The sequence below is a fragment of the Schistocerca americana genome, chromosome 7, assembly GCF_021461395.2.
Source record: "Schistocerca americana isolate TAMUIC-IGC-003095 chromosome 7, iqSchAmer2.1, whole genome shotgun sequence".
Taxonomy (NCBI): Eukaryota; Metazoa; Arthropoda; class Insecta; order Orthoptera; family Acrididae; genus Schistocerca; species Schistocerca americana.
In genome coordinates, this window is record NC_060125.1 from 234,512,403 (window position 1) to 234,532,520 (window position 20,118).

Genomic DNA, 20,118 nt, shown 5'->3' on the forward strand with positions numbered 1-20,118 from the left:
ATTCTGTAAATTGTAAAAATTTCTTGCGATGGCAAGTCCAAATGACTCACCATCGCTGCCAAATTTTTGCCCCCCCAGTGGAGGGTTATGAAACACGTATGTAACATAGCAGCGATGGTGAGGCACGTTAAAATCTTTGACCAGAGCGCCTATTATCGTGGTTAGTCTGCGCTTGACCGCGCGAGTGTTGCGAGCAGTTCGCTAGTTGTCGTTATGCAGAGCAGTTCGCTAGTAGTCGCAATGTAGAGCAGTACGCTAGTAGTCGTCATGCAGAGCAGTCGGTCAGTAGTAGCAGCCCAGTGCGGTTGTGTGATGTAGTCTGTCGGCAACACTGGTCAAGATGCTGAATGAGGTATATTGTTAATTAAGGTAATCATCAGATAATGTAAAGTCTATTTATTGTAATTAATTTCCAACAAGTGCCCCAATAATAATTTTGATTTCAAAAGCAATTTTACAAAAAAAAATGTATTTAATTGAACTAACGATTTCGTTCCACTTCCCTTAAAGAAAAGTTTCAGTTAAATTACAAAAAAAAGAATATTATTATTTGCAATGCAGTTCCTCCAAGCCGTGCGCAAGAATAAGAGCAGAAATTTGACTAGCAGTTACAATGAGGTAAGAATTTAATTCCGATTTTTGCACAGGGCCAAAGACCGATATTTCGGTTTAATTGAATTATCATTATCACTGAGATTTTCTTATCACTGAATTGACTTTCATTTTTTTTGTGAGGAACTTATACTTGGGTCAGATTGCGATTCTCACTTTTATTGTCATTAAATTTAATTGCTAGGGACGATATTGCTTCCTGGCTCCATTTCTATTAAATATTGTCTTTTTAAATTTTTGTGGGGAGGTTACACTTAGCGCAATGTCCATTAGCATTCAAAAATAATATCTTTTAAAATTTTTGTGGGGAGGTTACAAGGTTTGTGTTAAAAAACATACTTCCGTGCATTTTTTTATGGTCTGTATTAAACAATTACACTAGCCCCTCTCCTCACGTTCGGTCTGTGGAATCGATTCGTCAGTATTTGATGTGGTTTACGAAATACATCCAGCGGTAATGTTAGGTGACTCACCCTGTATATTGATAAAAATTAGTTTGAAAAAATGTGCGGCAGCTGTGCCACCTTTACCTTATATCAAAACAGTAGAGGCAAAAACTTTTCTCATTTCGTTCACACGTGGAAATATTGATTGCGCGGTATGATTTTGTGGGTCAACTTTAACTTTTTCAAGTAGTTCTTTTTGTAACATAATGCGAGCACATGTTCGCTCCATTTCCATGTGGCACTCTTGGTGCGAAAATTAAGTATTTAGCAAATGCTTGCTGATGGTAATAGAAGCCAATTTTTTTTTTTTTTCAATCACACTCTTTGAGTTTATGTTCGCGCCATGTGTCAATGAGCGCCGTAGCTGCCATAGTATCTCTGTTTTGCAATGTTTAATCAGGTTGAAGGATTAATATATTTATTCCGAATTAAAGGAGGAGTGTTCTGCATAATAAACACTGCTTTTTTATTGATTTCCTGTATGTTAATGTTAACAGTTTTTTTATACTGGGGCCACATGGTGTGCGTATGTCTGTGGCTTATATGAGGCAGGAAGACATTAGTGCAGTGTTTCATGGCTTTTTAAGAACAATTTACTGAACGGTAATTTTGTGAATGTTAAGGTACAGCGTCTAGTTGTTTGGAACAGCCACGTGAGTGGTAATGGTCTGCACAGTTCCTTTATCCCTTACGATTCGCATGCAATCCGGTATGATGCACAATAATCTGACTATGATAATGGCCTTCAGCCACCTCCCTCCCCCCCCCCCCTCTCCCATTGCAATTGACTGGCGGATGCTGCTGAAATATTTTAAAGATAGCACACGGCTTTGACAGTTCCGGCCAACGCGTATTTGAATTACATGAGAGAGAAAGCTTCCACATTATTCTCACTGATGAAGTGCATCTATATTGTCACAATCCATCAAAATTGGTGCTGTCTAAATGTGTAATTAGTTAAGTCCTCTTTTGGCTCGCCTCTCGAGCAAGGATGAATAGAGCGTCTGCTCAGGCATTTCAGTGTGTAGCTTCACAGCCCTGTGTGATCGTGCTTTCGCTTTAATTCATACAGAAGCGATATTTCGCTTAATGCTTCGCTGAATAATTCAGCATGTCGATGCATAGGAGGATTATGATCTAGAGAGAGAGAGAGAGAGAGAGAGAGAGAGAGAGAGAGAGAGAGAGAGAGAGAGAACTAATCCACTCTGATCTCTTTATAGTGTGACCACTGATAGCGTAGGAGACCAATTAAGAATTTAATCACTTATCAGAAGTAATAACAGTAATAATCTTGTGGTTTTGCAGTTATTCTTATGTCCATGCTTGCAAAGAAAATTGGATGAGGAATTCCGTCTTATGCAAGACACTCTTGGAGATTTTTTTCACCCAGACATCTTTTCAGCATTTCTTGTGCTGCCTTCAGTGGATTATTTTATTTCCTTTCTATCAAACTGTTATTACATATTGACGTTTACAGAAAACATTTGGTACGAAATATTTACATTTGTGAATGAAGTGATAGTTGTCAAATATTATACATCGCTTCTTTACGTATCTCAACTGTAAACTGTAAACAAACCACGTATAATATTTCACAACTATCACTTCGTTCACAAATTTCATACCAAATGTTTTCTCTAAGCGTTAATATGTAATAACAATTTTACAGAACGGAAATAAAGTAGCCCAACTTCTGGATAGAATAGAACTCCGAAAGTGTCTTACATAAGGCGGAATTCACCATCCAAGTAATAAAAGCATATGCAAATGAGTCTACAGCATGTTCAAACATGCAATAAATTTTCAGTTACGTTAAAGTATGTGTTGGAATATTATCCCAATTTCTCGATGATTAATTTCATTTCAGAGCTATAAAGGAGTACATCTACATCTACATCGATACTCTGCAAATCACATTTAAGTGCCTGGCAGATTCTCTATTATTCCAATCTCGTATAGCGCTCGGAAAGAAAGAACACATATATCTTTCCGTATGAGCTCTGATGTCCCTTATTTTATCGTGGTGATCGTTCCTCCCTATATAGGTCGGTGCCAACAAAATATTTTCGCATTCGGAGGAGAAAGTTCGTAATTGGAATTTCGTGAGAAGATTCCGTCGCAACGAAAAACGCCTTTCTTTTAATGATTTTCAGCCCAAATCCTGTATCATTTCTGTGATACTCTCTCCCATATTTCGCGATAATACAAAACGTGCTGCCTTTCTTTGAACTTTTTCGATGGACTCCGTCAGTCTTATCTTGTAAGGATCCCACACCGCGCAGCATTATTCTAAAAGAGGACGGACAAACGTAGTGTAGGCAATCTCCTTAGTGGGTCTGTTACATTTTCTAAGTGTCCTGTCAATGAAACGCAGTCTTTGGTTAGCCTCCCCCAAAACATTTTGTATGCGTTCCTTCCAAGTGTTCGTAATTGTAGTACCTAAGTGTTTAGTTGAATTTACGGCCTTTAGATTTGACTGATTTATCGTGTAACCGAAGTTTAACTGATTCCTTTTAGCACTCATGTGGATGACCTCACACTTTTCGTTATTTAGGGTCAAATGCCACTTTTCGCACCATTCAGATATTTTTTCTATATCGTTTTGCAGTTTGTTTTGATCTTCTGGTGACTTTATTAGTCGACAAACGACAGCGTCATTTGCAAACAATCGAAGACTGCTGCTCAGATTGTCTCGAAAATCGTTTATATAGATAAGGAACAGCAAAGGGACCTCTCTGACAGGAAATCACATAACTGACACGATATTCCATAAACACATAATTTCACTACGAGCTGCTTGTGTGGTACAGTGTCAAAAGCCTTCCGGAAATCCAGAAATACGGAATCGATCTGAAATCCCTTGTCAATAGCACTCAGCACTTGATGTGAATAAAGAGCTAGTTGTGTTTCACAGGAACGATGTTTTCTTAACCCATGTTGACTGTGTGTCAATAGACCGTTTACTTCGAGGTAATTCATAATGTTCGTACACAATATAGGAACCCCCTGTAGCAGTCTTAAGTGACGCTGAGGTAAATAGTCATTCCCGCTCGCCATTTCAGTAGAAATTTTCTGTCAGACTTGAGTAGAACGAGAGCTTAACGCAACCATTACTGAGCGCGTTGGTTTTGTGTGTTTGTCGCGTTATCCGTTGCATGAATGAGTCCTTTGTCATTAATTAAAATTAGGACCGTTGTAATTAATCATGCAACAGAAAGAAATTGAACTCTTTCAATTGCTTCATGTTTAATAGCGTAGTGCAAAAAAAAAAAAAAAAAAAAAAAAAAAATACTGAAGCATGCTGTAACCTTGTCGCGCTGCATCATTCTTCATCATGATAATTCCAGCTGTCGCATGAAACAGTTAATTCATGCATTTAAAAAAAAATCTAATTAGTGTTGCATTATGTCAAACAAAAATTAATGGACAGCCGTCTGCATCATCTCAGGAGGCTGTTGAAATCTTTCAGAACTATGTTTCTGAGGTATCAGCATGTGCTGTTGCTGTCGGCTTCGGTTCGAAGATAGCTCCCTAAGCTAATCTATCCCGTGCAAGCATCTTCATCTCCGAATAGCTACTGCAACCCAGAGCAATTTGGATCTTCTTTACTGTAATCGTCTCTCGGACACCCTCTGCAATTTTTAGTCCCACACTTCCCTCCAATACTAAACTGAGGATTCTCTGATGTCTCAGAATGTGCCGTATCGACCGATCCCCCCCTTTAGTCAGGTTGCCCCACAAATTTGTGTTCTCCACCACAGTTGTATTAAGTAACTCCCTATTAGTTACGCGATCTCCGTATCTAATCTTCAGCAATCTTTTGCAGCACCACATTTCAAAAGAGTCTATTCTTTCCTTGTCTGAACTGCCTATCGTGCACGTTTCACTTCCACACACGAGGTTACCCTCCAGACAAATGTCTAGAGAAAAGACTTTCTAACACTTAAATTTATATTCGATGTTAACAAATTTCTGTTCTTCAGAAATGGTTTTCTTGCCATTGGCATTCTGCATTTCATATCGTCTCTGCTTTGGCCGTCACAAGTTATTTCACTGCCGAAATAGCAAAACTCATCGGCTACTTTTAGTGTGTTCTTTCCTAATGTCGTTCTCTCAGCATCACCTGATTTAATTCGACTACATTCCATTATCCTTGTTGCTTTTGTTACTGTTCGGTTATCTTCTTTTCAAAACACTGTAATTTCGTTCAGCTGCTCTTCCAAGGTCTTTGCATGACAGAATGACAACGTCGTCGGCAAACCGCAAAGTTTTTATTTCTTCTCCGTGAACTTTAATTCACTTTCCCAGTTTCTTCTCGGTTTCCTTTACAGCTTGCTCGTTGTACCGACAGAATCTCATTGCGAATACGCTAAAACCCTGTCTGATTCTTTTCTCAACCAGTGCTTCCCTTTCGTGCTCTTCGACTCTTACAACTGTATATTGATAATTTTTACTTATGGACCGTCTGACAGCAACTGAATAAAACACAATTGTAGTGCGTTTCGCCTTTATTTTCTGCAAGGCATTATCAGTGGCAGGTTGCGTGGACAATTTCTTACATATTACGCTCCTGTTGCATTTTGGTGTTGTTCTTCTTCTTAGGAATGCCAATTTGCGGTTTTTTCCCACATTTCACAGCACTATGAACTGAACGCTTGTTTCAATGCAGTGCCACTGATGATGCGTTGCAGAAAATAAAGGCGAAACGCGTATGGCACTAAAATTGTGTTTTATTCAGTTGCTGTCAGACGGTCTATAAGTAAAAATTATCAATATACCGTAATATTACACGCAACTGAGGAAATCAGGACTACATAAGTTGAAGATGTCTTACAACTGTCGTTTGCTTTCTGTACAAGTTGCATTCCGCTCCCTTTATTTACCGCCACTACCTTCAGAAATTTAAAGAGTATCTTTCAGTTACTATTTTCAAAAGCGTTCTCCAAATCAACAAATGCTATAAACATAAGTTTGCCTTTCCTTAACCTATTTTCTAAGGTAAGTCATCGGTCCAATATTGCCTTTCGTGTTCCTATATTTCTCAGGAACCCAAAACGATCTTCCGCGAGGTCGGCTTCTACCAGTTCTTCCGATCTCCTGTAATTTGTGTCAGTATCTCACAACCATGACTTATTGAACTAATAGTTCAGTAATATTCGCTTGCTTTATTTAGAATTGGAATGATTACATTCTTCTTGAAGTTTGAGGGTATTTCCTCAGTCTCATATCGCGCATCAACGCAAGAGCGGAAGAAACGTTTTCAGAACAAAGACGAATTTTAAAGACGAATATGTCTCATATTGTTTGACTTGCTAAAGGCGTTCCACTGAGTATGACACTAACTGTTAGTGATGGAAGGACTACCATGAGGAGTATCACATGAAATTTGTGCTTAGACCAATGGTTTTTCAGGACGGGGGATACAGCATGTCATCTTAGTCAGTCACCGACAGATGAACAGGTGACTTCAGGTATACCTACGGAAATGTGTTGGGACACTTTCTGTTCATTTTGCATATTAATAACCTGGCAGAAAATATTAACAGTATCCTCAGATATTTTGCAGATAATGGAGTTAATGTTAACGAAATACTGTCTGAAAAAGATGCACAAATATGCTGTCATATCTTCATAAGATTCCAAACAGGAGCACAAAAAAAAATGGTTCAGATGGCTCTGAGCACTATGGGACTTAACTGCTGTGGTCATCAGTCCCCTAGAACTTAGAACTACTTAAACCTAACTAACCTAAGGACATCACATACATCCATGCCCGAGGCAGGATTCGAACCTGCGACCGTAGCAGTCGCGCGGTTCCGGACTGAGCGCCTAGAACCGCTAGACCACCGCGGCCGGCAAACAGGAGCACGGATTAACGCTTTGCTTCTTACTCGCATATTCAGAAAAGTAAACGTCTAAGCTTCAAAATGGATAAACACGTAGTGGCTTTTGATTAGGATACAAATTCGTCACAAATGGAATCATTTAACTCACCAGTACCGTTGTGGGAAGACTTTTACAGATATAAAAGGGAATGGTGGCTCAAGCTCAGTCTAAAAAAAAGTGGTAGACTTCGCTTCATTGGTATGGTAATGGGAAAATGCAATAAGGATGCCAAGGAGATTGCTCACGAAATACTCGTGCGGCGCACCGCAGAGAGTGTGGCCTTGACCAACGGGAGACAGTTGCGGAGATGCCGAAAACCCCGATCTGACACACGCTTGAAGACAGACGCCAATTTTCAGTGATAGCCTACTGACAAAGCGAAAAAAAGGACAGTATTTTGTGAGGAATCTAAGTGTATTTTACAAGCCCTTACATCTCATTCCTGTAGTGACTGTGAAGATACGATTAGAATACAGGGCTATTCAACAAGAAGGAACAGATTTCAAACACTTATTGCTTCCAAACTACAAGAGATACAAAAACAATTCCAACGTTCCTGGAAAGAGAAAAGTTCAAATTGAAACATCCCCTTAGAAAAATTAAGAATGACAGTGCTGGTAAACTTCTTACGTTATTTGATTTTCAAACAGCTGAGCAAAACTGAACGTACTCAGACATTTCTCTCTTTACTTATTCTGATCATCACTAAACTGACACACAATATTTTTAGCGCAACGCAATCTGACTTTCAATAATCCCCACAAAAGAATGGCCCTGATTAACAACAACCTATACCTTTCATGAGTCACTTACCTCACAAATATCTTCGTTACTCGAACTACTGCAATACAGCGAGCGCCAATACTGCCAACTAAATGAAAGATTCTAACTACTGAAGGCACTAACTATTGATAGGCATAGTTAGCAACTGAATGATTTTGATAGAGAACAAACAACGTATTTACCTTAATAGTGTTCAAAAGTCATCATATATATATATATATATATATATATATATATATATATATATATATATATATATATATATATCAAAACTCTGCCATCTCTCTCCCCACAGGCACCACCACTGCTGGCGGCTCACCTCCAACTGCACAACACTACGCGCTCTTCACATCCAACTGCCCAACACTACAATAGCGAATATTCCAACAATGCCAACCAGCCACAGACTGCACACAGCACAGCCAATGATTTTTCATACAGAGCGCTACGTAACGTTACCAACATAAAAACCTAAACAGCCTACTTACAAAATGTTTATGTGCACTATGTGAGCACCATGTGTTACACGACACACATCAAAACGGTGGCTCATTTCCTACGTAGGAAGGTGTGAGGTTTGGAGACATTCTGCTCATCCTCTTCCAGTCCAACGACATTGAATGGTGTCATTCAGGTAACGTCGGACGTGCTTAGAGAAATGAGGCGGGGCACCATCTTGCATGAAGATGAAGTCATCTGAATCATCTTCAAGTTGAGGAAATAGCCAGTTCTGAAGCAGGTGTAGTTAGTCCTGACATGGTTTCCTTCATGCAGAAGAAAGCAACAGCGCCGATGCGGCCGTGAATGGAACGTCTACCCGGACTGTTCAAATTTTAAACGGTTATCCGTCCAGGAACATTCGAATTATGGTGCTATCTTTTGTAATTTGGAAGATATAAACGTCTGAAATCTGTTCCTTCTTTTCGAATGACCCTGTAACTACAGTGTGCACAGAGTCTTTTAAGCTATGATTCTTCCCACGCTCCGTTCGTGACTGGCTCGAAAAGAAACCCTAAAGATGCACTCCCATTGGGCTTGACATACTAGCGTCAGTTACGTTTTCGTGGACTACGACCCATATGAACGAAATGTCATGGCATATCCTGCGACCCCACAGGAAATTGTGTTGGATTCTCAGTCGTGAGGTTGCCTCCTGCACGTCAACAACGGGTCGGCTGGTAAAATTACAACAGAGTAAAACTCTGCACTAGTACGGAGATGAACCACTGCTGTATGACGTAGGCGTGAAGCTTTATAAGACAGACACGCAAATATTACAGCAGCAAAAAGAATTTTTATTGGACTAGATTCGAACTAAAATACACTACTGGCCACTAAAATTCCTACACCAAGAAGAAATGCTGATGATAAACGGGTATTCATTGGACAAATAAATTATACCAGAACTGACATGTGATTACATTTTCACGCAGTTTGGGTGCATAGATCCTGAGAAATCAGTATCCAGAACAACCACCTCTGGCCGTAATAACTGCCTTCATACGCCTGGGAACTGAGTCAAACAGAGCTTGCCCATGCAGCTTAAACATGATACCACAGTTCATCAAGAGTAGTGACTGGCGTACTGGGATGAGCCAGTTGCTCGGCCACCATTAACCAGACGTTTTCAATTGGTGAGAGATCCAGAAAGGGCCGTACAGGACCTGCAACATGCGGTCGTGCATTATCCTGCTGAAATGTAGGGTTTCGCAGGGATCGAATGAATGGTAGATCCACGAGTGGTAACACAACAAGAGGTGACCGAGGCGTGTAATCAATGGCACCTCATACCATCACGCCGGGTGATACGCCAGTATGGCGATGACGAATATACGCTTCCAATGTGCGTTCACCGCGATCTCGCCAAACACGGATGCGACCATCATGAAGCTGTAAACAGAACCTGGATTCATCCGAAAAAATGATGTTTTGCCATTCGTGCACCCAGGTTCGTCGTTGAGTACATCATCGCAGGCGCTCCTGTCTGTCATGCAGCGTCAAGGGTAACCGCAGCCATGGTCTCCGAGCTGATAGTCCTTGCTGCTGAAAACGTCGTCGAACTGTTCGTGCAGATGGTTGTTGTCTTGCAAACGTCCCCATCTGTTGACTCTGGGATCGAGACGTGGGTGCACGATCCGTTACAGCCATGGGGATAAGATGCCTGTCATCTCGACTGCTAGTGATACGAGGCCGTTGTGATCCAGCACGGCGTTCCGTATTACCCTCCTGAACCCACCGATTCCATATTCTGCTAACAGTCATTGGATCTCGACCAAACCGATCAGCAATGTCGCGATACGATAAACCGCAATCGCGATAGGCTACAATCTGAGTTTTATCAAAGTCGGAAACGTGATGGTACGCATTTCTCCTTACACGAGGCATGACAAGAACGTTTCACCTGGTAACGCCGGTCAACTGCTGTTTGTGTATGAGAAACCGGTTGGAAACTTTCCTCATGTTAGTACGTTGTAGGTGTCGCCACCGGCGGCAACCTTGTGTGAATGCTCTGAAAAGCTAATCATTCGCATATCACAGCATCTTCTTCCTGTCGGTTAAATTTCGCGTCTGTAGCACATCTTCGTGGTGTAGCAATTTTAATGGCCAGTAGTGTAATTCATTTCAACATTTAAAACCTTGAGGAGAAGCTTTTGCCAAGAGATGAAGAAGATATCTTATGCAGTGCTGGCAGGATACTTCACTGATGAAATTTACGTACCTGTGCTATACCGTAACACACACTGTGCTCCGACATTATGAATTACCTCGAAGAAATAGGTAATAGGGATTGAGAAAACATGGTTCTTGTGAAACACAACTAGCTCTTTATTTTCGCGTAGTAGTGAGTGTTATCGCCAGGAGACGTCAGATTAATTCCATATTTTTAGATTTTCAGAAAGTTTTTGACACCGTTCCTCACAAGCGACTTCTAACCAAATAGCGTGCCTATGGAGTAATATCTCAGTTGCACGACTGGATTCGTGATTTCTTGTCAGAAAGGTCACAGTTCGTAGTCACTAACGAAAAGTCATCGAGTAAATTAGAAGTAATTAAGTAAGAGTTTTCCCAAGGAAGTGTTATAGGCTGACACTGCAAGTTTCGATTCAATAATTACATTTTGATGTCCTTATGCAGGTGGTTAACGAACCACAACATTTATGATAAAAACGTACCAGATGTTGGTTCTTTCATCGTTTACTTCAGTAATTGTTTAAACATTATTTGATATGTAACTATAATTTATATTTTTTGCATTTACGAACGCAAGTAATTTGAACCCAGAAATTGTATCGAAATTCTCGAAACAAAATTACAAATGGTTAAAAATGGCTGTAAGCACTATGGGACTTAACATCCGAGGTCATCAGTCCACTAGACGTAGAACTACTTAAACGTAACTAACCTAAGAACATCACACACATCCATGCCCGAGGCAGGATTCGAACCTGCCACCGTAGCAGCAGCGCGGTTCCGGACTGAAGCGCCTAGAATCGCTCGGCCACAGCGGCCGGCCGACAAAATTACATTTTAAACCAATCTTTCCTCTTTATGAGGTCTGTTAAGCATTTTGTATTATTTTAATCGTGCAAAAACCCGAAACTACTAATAGTGTTAACAATTTTACAAATAGAGTGTTCCGTAATTTTGAGTAACGACGCAGTTTGAATAATTAATATTTAAGCATTGACACATTCGAGGAATCAGACAAAATATAAAATGTATTCCGGATACTCCGTTTCCTAAGCTTCCTGTTGAGATGCAAATTCTTAAAAAGGTAATTACTTTTGTAAGAAGTGTATTTCCAAATTATGTGTTTCGTTAATTTACGTTCCATTTCTATCCTATAGTATTTAAGATCGCTGTTTAAATGTTGTGGTCAGCATCAGACTGGTCTGAGTGCTACTCTGATTTCAATTTGATGGCAATTATTGCTTTTGGATTATTGTGTGTTTACAAACTTGGCTGTAACTATAGTTTGTTAATAAACTTTGTTAACTGTAAGTTGACTGTTATGATATTAAATAAGTATAGGTATCACAGATAGTACATCGAAAATTGTCATTTCAATAACAACTATTATTCGCTGAAATAGAGCCTGGAAACATCAAACGAAGAGATCGATGCCCTGCGACACGTGATTCTGTGCTCGACAATCGACCAGATTACTTACTGCATCGACAGATATCCAGTCTAAAGCGTTATAAGTTGTACAATGCAAATCACTGTGATGTGTATAGCATAGGTTGCTTACTTCCCATTGTGCCAAGTAGTAAGTAGCAATCTCATGGGGCTTGGATGTAGAAAGCATGCTCGGTTTCGCACATTCTTTCGTGCATTTTAAGGTGTGGCATTTCTTGTCGTGAGTCATGGCTAATTCAAATGGACTGAAGTACCTGCGAAGACGTACCCTTGTTTGTCATAGAAACCTGACCATGAACGAGTTCCACATAGGAAATAGTGCACTAGCGAGTTTAGGTTGTACTGCTATTTTAGCACAGAGAATGACTCTGGTGATGAACGCTAAAGAAAAGCGGAAGAAAAGAGAATGATGAGTAAAGAAGTCGAACTTGAACAGCGTAGCCGCATCATACACTGAAGCGCCAAAGAAATTGACATAGGCATACGTACTCAAACCAGAGATATGTTATCAGGCAGAACACGGCGCTACGGTCTGCAACACCTACACAACAGTCTGGCGCAGTTGTTTGATCTGTTACTGCTGCTACAGTGGATGTTTAGCAAGATTTAAGTGAGTTTGGACGTGATGTTATAATCGCGCACGAGTGGTGGGACACAGCATCTCAGAGGTAGAGATGAACTGGGCATTTCCCCCAACGACCATTTCATCAGTGTACCGTGGATATCAGGAATCCGGTAAAACATCAAATCCCTGACATCGCTGCGGCCCGAAATCGATTCTGGAAGAACGAGGCCAACGACGACTGAAGAAAATCGTTCGGCGTGACAGAAGAGCAATCCTTCCGCAAATTGCTGCAGATCTCAGTGCTGGTCCATCAACAAGTGTCAGCGTGCGAACCATTCAACGAAATATCATCGATATGGGCTTTCGGAGCCGAAGGCCCACTCGTGTTCCCTTGATGGCTGCACGACACAAAGCTTTACGTTTCGTCTGGGCCCGTCAACAGCGACTGTTGATGACTGGAAACTTGTTGCCTGGTCGATGAGTCTCGTTTCAGATTGTATCGAGCGGATGGACGTGTAAGGGTATGGAGACAATCTCATGAATCCATGGACCCTGCATGTCAGCAGGGGACTGTCAAAGCTGGTGGAGGCTCTGTAATGGTGTCGAGCGTGTGCAGTTGGAGTGATATGGGACCCCAGATGCGTCTAGATACGACCCTGACGGGTGACACGTACGTAAGCATCCTGTCTGATCACCTGCATCCATTCATGTGCATTGTGCATTCCGACAGAGCTGGGCAATTCCAGTAGAACAATGCGACACCACACACGTCCAGAATTGCTACAGAGTGGCTCCAGGAACCTCTTCTTAGTATAAACACTTCCGCTGGTCACCAAAGTCCCCCCGCATGAACATTATTGAGCGTTTCTGGGATGCCTTGCAACGTGCTCTTCAGAAGAGATCTCCACCCCCTCCTACTATGGACAGCCCTGCAGGATTCATTGTGCGAATTCCCTCGAGCACTACTTCAGACATTAGTCGAGTCCATGCCACGTCGTGTTGCGGCACTTCTGGGTGCTTGCGGGGTTCCCTACACTATATGAGGCAGGTGTTCTAGTTTCTTTGGCTCTTCAGTGTATAACATGGTTGGTATGGAACTCTGCGACAGGTGCCCAAACGATTTCAAGAAATCACTGCGAGTGTCTGTAGACCAATTTTACCACCTTCTGGAACCCGTTTCAGCACTGACTGCCAAATCAGATTCTAATATAAGACAGGCAATAAGTGCAAAACAAAGCTCCATGTGACTTTAAGCCATTTAGCTCCAGGAGACACATTGACTTACTATTTCGTATTACAAATAATACAGAACAATAAAAGATTCTTTTGGCGGAATGAGAAGACGTCCTACACCTACATCTTCGTGATTATTCTGGAATTCACAATTAAGCCCGGAGGAGAACGACCATCAAACCACCTTCAAGCTATTTCTCTACCGTTGCACTCTCGAACAGCGTGCTGGAAAACGAGCGCTTAAATGTTTCCGTGGGAGCTCTGGTTTCTCTTATTTTATTACAATGGTATCATTTATCCCGATGTATGTGAGCGTCAACAAAACATCTTTGGATTCGGAGGAGGACGTTGATTATTGAAAGTTCATGAGAAAACTCTTCTTCGTAATGTCAGTCATTGTGCAATGTTCTGTTACTTTGGCACAGCCTTGCTTTACTTGTGAATAAATGGAAGTTAGTTAGCAAAAGTACGACCACTGGCTTTATCTGAAGTTTCACAAAAACCTGTAACAACAAAATATCTGTACGATTCTGAGTCGGAGACGCACAACGATGCAGATTCAATATCAAGGAGACCAACGCAACAGAAGACAAGTAAAAAATATTAACTGAATGCACTCCAGTTGGGCATAGATTTGGATTTCGTTGTGGAAACATCACATGATGAATGATTGCAACTGCGAATTCCTACGTGGAACTGTGAGTGCTACTTCAAGCTGTAGATGTAGATGCTGGGAAACAAAAAAGACGATTTGTACGCGGGGCGTTCAGTAAGTAATGTGATACATTTTTTTCTGGAAGCAAGTTGGTTTTACTCAGGATTCCAACACACCAAATTACTCGGCCCTCTTCTGGCTACAAAAACCTGTTTTTCAACCTTACTGGTTGCGCTCGTATGTGCGCATAACACCATTTCACAGATCAACTTCGGAGCCAGTGTTCTGCTGCATCAATAACCTGCTCATCATACACGTACTGTTTCTCGCGGAGTGCATCCTTCATTGGGCTCAACAGATGGAAGTCGGCAGGTGCGAGATCTGGGCTGTAGGATGGATGAGGAAGAACAGTCCAGTGAAGTTTTGTGAGCTCCTCTCGGATGTGCAGACTTGTGTGAGGCCATGGGTTGTCATGGAGAAGCATAAATTCATTCGCGTTTTTGCGGCAACGAACATGATGAAGTCGGCCCTCGTATATATCTGTACGGGTAGTTAGTAGTCTTACCTTGCGATCCACATGTGAGTGGTACGTGTTGCTGAGATCTTGAGATTTGCTGCAGAATATCTAGAACGAGATCTGAAACAAAGTAAATGAGACTCCCGCTGCCAGTTTGTGTAGTTACTAAATACATTCCTCATGTCTGCGTGGTAATCCCTCCGAATCTAATAAACAAGTGAATATCAGTCCGAAGTCTTTCGATTTCTGTCATAAATACACCCGTCACGCCGCCTGGTTTGAGGCGCCATGTCACGGGTTGCGCGGCCCCTTCCGCCGGAGGTTCGAGTCCTCTATCGGGTATGGGTGTGTGTGTGTGTTGCTCTTAGCATGAGTTAGTTTAAGGGGACCACACCCTGCCGTTGTAACCCATGTTAATTTAGGCAAGTATTTGCCCCGTTTCTGAACAAAAACTATTTGATGCAGGAGCTTAATATTATTACTGTACGTTACACGATGCTAATAGAGTCAACTGACTAAAATCTACTTTATCCATTTTATAGTTTTTAAGAAATACTTTTTTAAATTTATTAACAAAAAATATTAAGTTTTTTATGCAGAAAATATTTTTTGTGAACTTCCTCATGGGGGAATATTAATGAATGCAGTACCAGAGGTGGATTTTTATATTGTCCAGAGTCTCTGAAAATGTCATTCATTTATGTGTGATAGTTTTTTATATAATGGGGCATATGTACTGAAAATTTCAGTTTGCGGGAAATTGACTTTAAAGAAAAAAGTTGTGAAATTTGTTACTTACAGTTAATCAAACTGTCCTCCCGCATATGATGGTCCTTCTTTGGGCTCTAGCAGGTCTTCCAGCTTCTTTTTCACCTTCCCAGACGTTTGTCTTGCTTTCTTGGCCATATTAGTTGCAGACCTGTCTGCATCGGCTATACTCATTTTATCGCAATGTTGCAGCCCAGTGATCAATTTTCACCAGGATTAATTCCCAGCTTTTTCAGCACCCAACACTATCCAATATTACCACAATTGAATGTAATAACAGCATCATGAACTGCTAGTTTCATTGTATGCATGCCTACAAATACAGTTATAGGAAGGCGGTTCCAAATTATGTTGTTGAAACATTCATTTTGGTTCTGTGTCTGCCCTTAAAAGGTCAGGATGAGCCAAGTCTCTGAAAATAGGTTTAATTGCTGTAATAACAGCAGGAGGAAGGGAATGCTGGTGAGAATAAGATTCTCAAGTCGCCTGAGCCATATTGTATTTAGACCACGAATTTTCTCCTGATGGACACAATCAATGACATTACTTATCATAAGTAGAGGACTTATGGAAGAATATGGCCTAAACATCTCTCTTTATTGCCTCCAGATTTTCTTTATTTCTCCTAATTGCCTGCCCGTAGTATACCTGCAAGTTTGCTATTTCAGTATTAGTTAACCGACCCTACCCAGTCAACAATTTTACAATCAATTTTACAAACAGCAGAAACAAAAGAATACCGACCGTTGCATCCAAGGATAGCCAACACACTCGCGAGTACAAAAAAAAATCCCTAGCGTGCAATGTAGAATGTATGAAGATCTAAAATATATGCAGAAAAGTGGGTGACAGGAAAGTGGGCGTGGCATATAAACACACTTGGTAGGAAAATGCTCTTTAACTGCTCGAAAAAAATTTTTTGCAGCAAAATCTTTTTCAGAGTACTTAAATAAAACCTTAATCTATCGAAATATGATGAAAACCGGAAATCGATTTTTTCGACCTGTACCACAGTGTGGTCCCCTTAAGTTAGATTAAGTGCTGTGTAATCCTAGGGACTGATGGCCTCTGCAGTTTGGTCCCTTAGGAATGCACACACCTATGAACTCCCGTCAACCACTGCTCCAACTGCCTTCTCAGTGTGGAGGATGAATATATGTTGTGTCAGATCAGTCGTCGCAGGTCATGGACACATCATACGGCAACAAATTCCTTTCACCGAAATGGAACACAGCATTAAACAATGACAACTTCAGTGTCAGGCCTATTGTGCAAACTATAATTTGATCATAAATGCTGGCACAAAATGTTAGCAGCTCGAATTCCAGCGCTCTCTACCGATTCAGTACTAGCAGACGAGAAGCCACGTAATTATTGGTGCACTTTACGGTGATTTAGGAAACGAACTGCACTGCCCTGGTACAAAGAAAAAAGCTGATCCACCTTATTTAATTGCACGTAAGCAGAAACAACAATTTCAGATTCTAATATAATTCTCTTTGTGACATACGTAAAGACAAATTAATATTCCGATAAAAATACAACTTAATGTAGGAAATCCATCTACAATCGTTAGAAATTATTATAAAAATGGTTTATTTCTTATGAAATGTTCATCGGCAACCTGTGTTTCAAGAAACTAAGGTGACCCTCTCGACTCATCGAACCATTCGAACGAATTCAGAGATATTTGGCACAAAAATTAAGTACATAATGTATAATTTGTAATATTCTGGTTTTCCTGTAATTACAAGATTCACAAAATTTATGCTCCTCTAACATGAACTACCTCAGACAGCTATTGATAAATAGCCTGGATCATTGGTTTACAACATCAAATTGTCCTGAATGTAGCTGTAGCGAGGAAGATTTCCACATTCATTAAACATATACGACTATGAAAATTTCGGTAATTTCCTAGAGTGTTTGCCTACCGAATCTGCGGACCCGAAGCGATAGATATCGAGCGCGCAATTCCAAATCGACAACGCGACTGCGACTGTGGTGGCAGGAGTCATGAGCAGTGGTTGCGGTGGTTTCTGCAGCAGCGACAAAAGAAGAACGCTGATTAAAATACTTGTAACTACAAACGAAATGATTTACCTCACTCGTCATCGACATTGTCGTCATGAAAAAGTCCATTTGATGCTACGGAAGCATTCCCTTTTCTCCGTAACCTGGTTAGATTCTGCCTAAATCACCTAAACATGTGGGTACAGTGTCATATGCGCCGACTTTTCCTTGCAACCAATAGTTATGGAAACACAGATACTGAAAGAAGTAGAGTTGGTCTTTTTCTCCCGGGCGCACTTCTCTTTTAAGGGAAAATTTCACTGATTTTCGCAGCCACTCGATGTTCTACGTCTGGACGCTGGTATCATCGGAAGACACGAACGCTACACAATGGTCACGAAATCGTGATTGAAACTTTCTGCCTTGTAGGATTGAAAGCGTCTGTAATCTCTTTGCTACTGGGCAGTTTAACATGCTTTATCAGACCGACTAAAGCTACCTTGTCTCTGGTGAACTCGCTTACAACAAAGCACTTCTAGGACTCTCGTTTATGCCACCGAATACCCAAATACGTATGTTCGTTTACATTCTTTAAATGTCGTCCTCTCTGGTTTTTCTTCTTGCTATGTGCGACTCGTGCACTTGCACAACTTTTTTTGTGCACCGATCGGTACACTGTCGTTCGTCACTATTACATCACACACTTCTCTGCAAAACCCGAAATAGTTGCGGACGGTGTTGGTAGATAAGTCAGTTTCTGATGCTGTACCTTGCAGGGTGTACACCCTAATCCAGCAAGATACAGGAATTATACTGGTCTGGATCGATAATTTTATATAGTGAAATCATGTATTTTTTCTGATAGTCGTTCTTTTACCACAGTTTACACAATGAAATTGTAAAAGTATTTCACTATCACAACTCTTCTTATGAGTTTTTATGGATTTCGCCCCACCACAATCTATACAATCTCTTTTTCGTCACCCAATATTAGTCCATATTTCCGACAGAAATTCAAACTATTCTCTACACTACATAACCACGGAATTAGATTCTTCCACGGCAGGCAATCGCCGAAGAAACGTCTACGATACCAGAACTCCCAACTCAGTGCTGACAAAAATCGTACAGGTTTTCGTAGCAAATCACAAATAATTTATTGTAAATCGCGCCACCACAGTCGTTTGATCGATTTAGAATCACACGTTCTATATCTATCGTTTGGAGTCTGCAGCTTCGATAGCCAAACATTCTTGGAAATCACCAAAATGCGTCACTTTGAGAATTTATGCAGCGCGTAAGTTTCAATCGATTTGACGTCTGTGTTTTGGGTGCGACAGATTGGCGAAACTTAGATGTTTGTTGATCGCTTACCTTTTGACTGCTATTGCTGCTCTGCACTCTAGCTGTATTTCACGGTTTTCTGAAGTTTTTGGTGACTGGGCACGGACACATTCACATCGCTCGCCAGTCGGCTCGCCTCAGACTGTTGCTCAGCAACGGCGTCGGCCGCTGCAGGGATCCCTGTATTGTTGACAACTGCGGATGGCGCGATATGTTGTTTAAGAGGAGATGCGGAAAGTGATCACCGCGCAATTAAGGAAGCCACCCAGGGATGAAAGCAGGGGCACAACTGTGCTGAAAAGGCTGAGGTTATTTTCCTCGAGAATAAGGTGCCTCTTGAAAAATAAGGGGAAGAAAATTGCTCACGTGCGAGTTGGACTCACGCACTGAGTGTTTCGTACGAACTTATTTTTCCGTAGAGACAGTTTATTCAATCCAGGAATCGTGGGTATTGACGATTTTTTCCTCTTACCGATGTTGATATTGGCCACAGAGATTCCAAGATTTCCGAGAAGGTTTTAATTTCAAGTTCGAAACCGGATAACAAATGACAAAAGAAATATTTCTTCGCGTGATATAATTCAAAATTAACAATTTCGGGTTTTTGTCTTTTGCCTGTACTGTGAAACCTTGCTTCTTGCCAAATGTCCGCCTGCGTAGCTGAGTGGTAACTTGATTGCCCGCTACGCAGCGGGCCCGCGTTCGAGTAGCGGCCGTGTCGGAGGTTTTCTCCTCTCTTTGGACTGGGCGTTGTCTTGTCCTCATCATCACTGACACGCCAGCCGCCCAATGTGGCGTCACCTGAAATAAGACTTGCAACCCGGCGGCCGAACTTCCCCGGATAGGGGCTTCCCGACCATAAATGCCACACGATAATTTTTCGTTCTTGCCAAGTTTCATGATTCGACATCAACGGGAAGCACTCTATAGGTTTTGATGAGTGAGTTTTCGAGCGTCAAAATATTTGACATCAACGGCAGCGTCTTCTGACTGAATTGTGTTAGAAGCTTAAAATTTTTCACCGCCAAGGAACTGTAGACCTTGTTAGTAGGCTGTTTAGGTTTTTATGTTGGTAACGCCACCTAGCGCTCTGTATGAAAATCACTGAGTGTGCTGTCTGCAGTCTGTGGCTGGTTTGCATTGTTGAAATATTTGC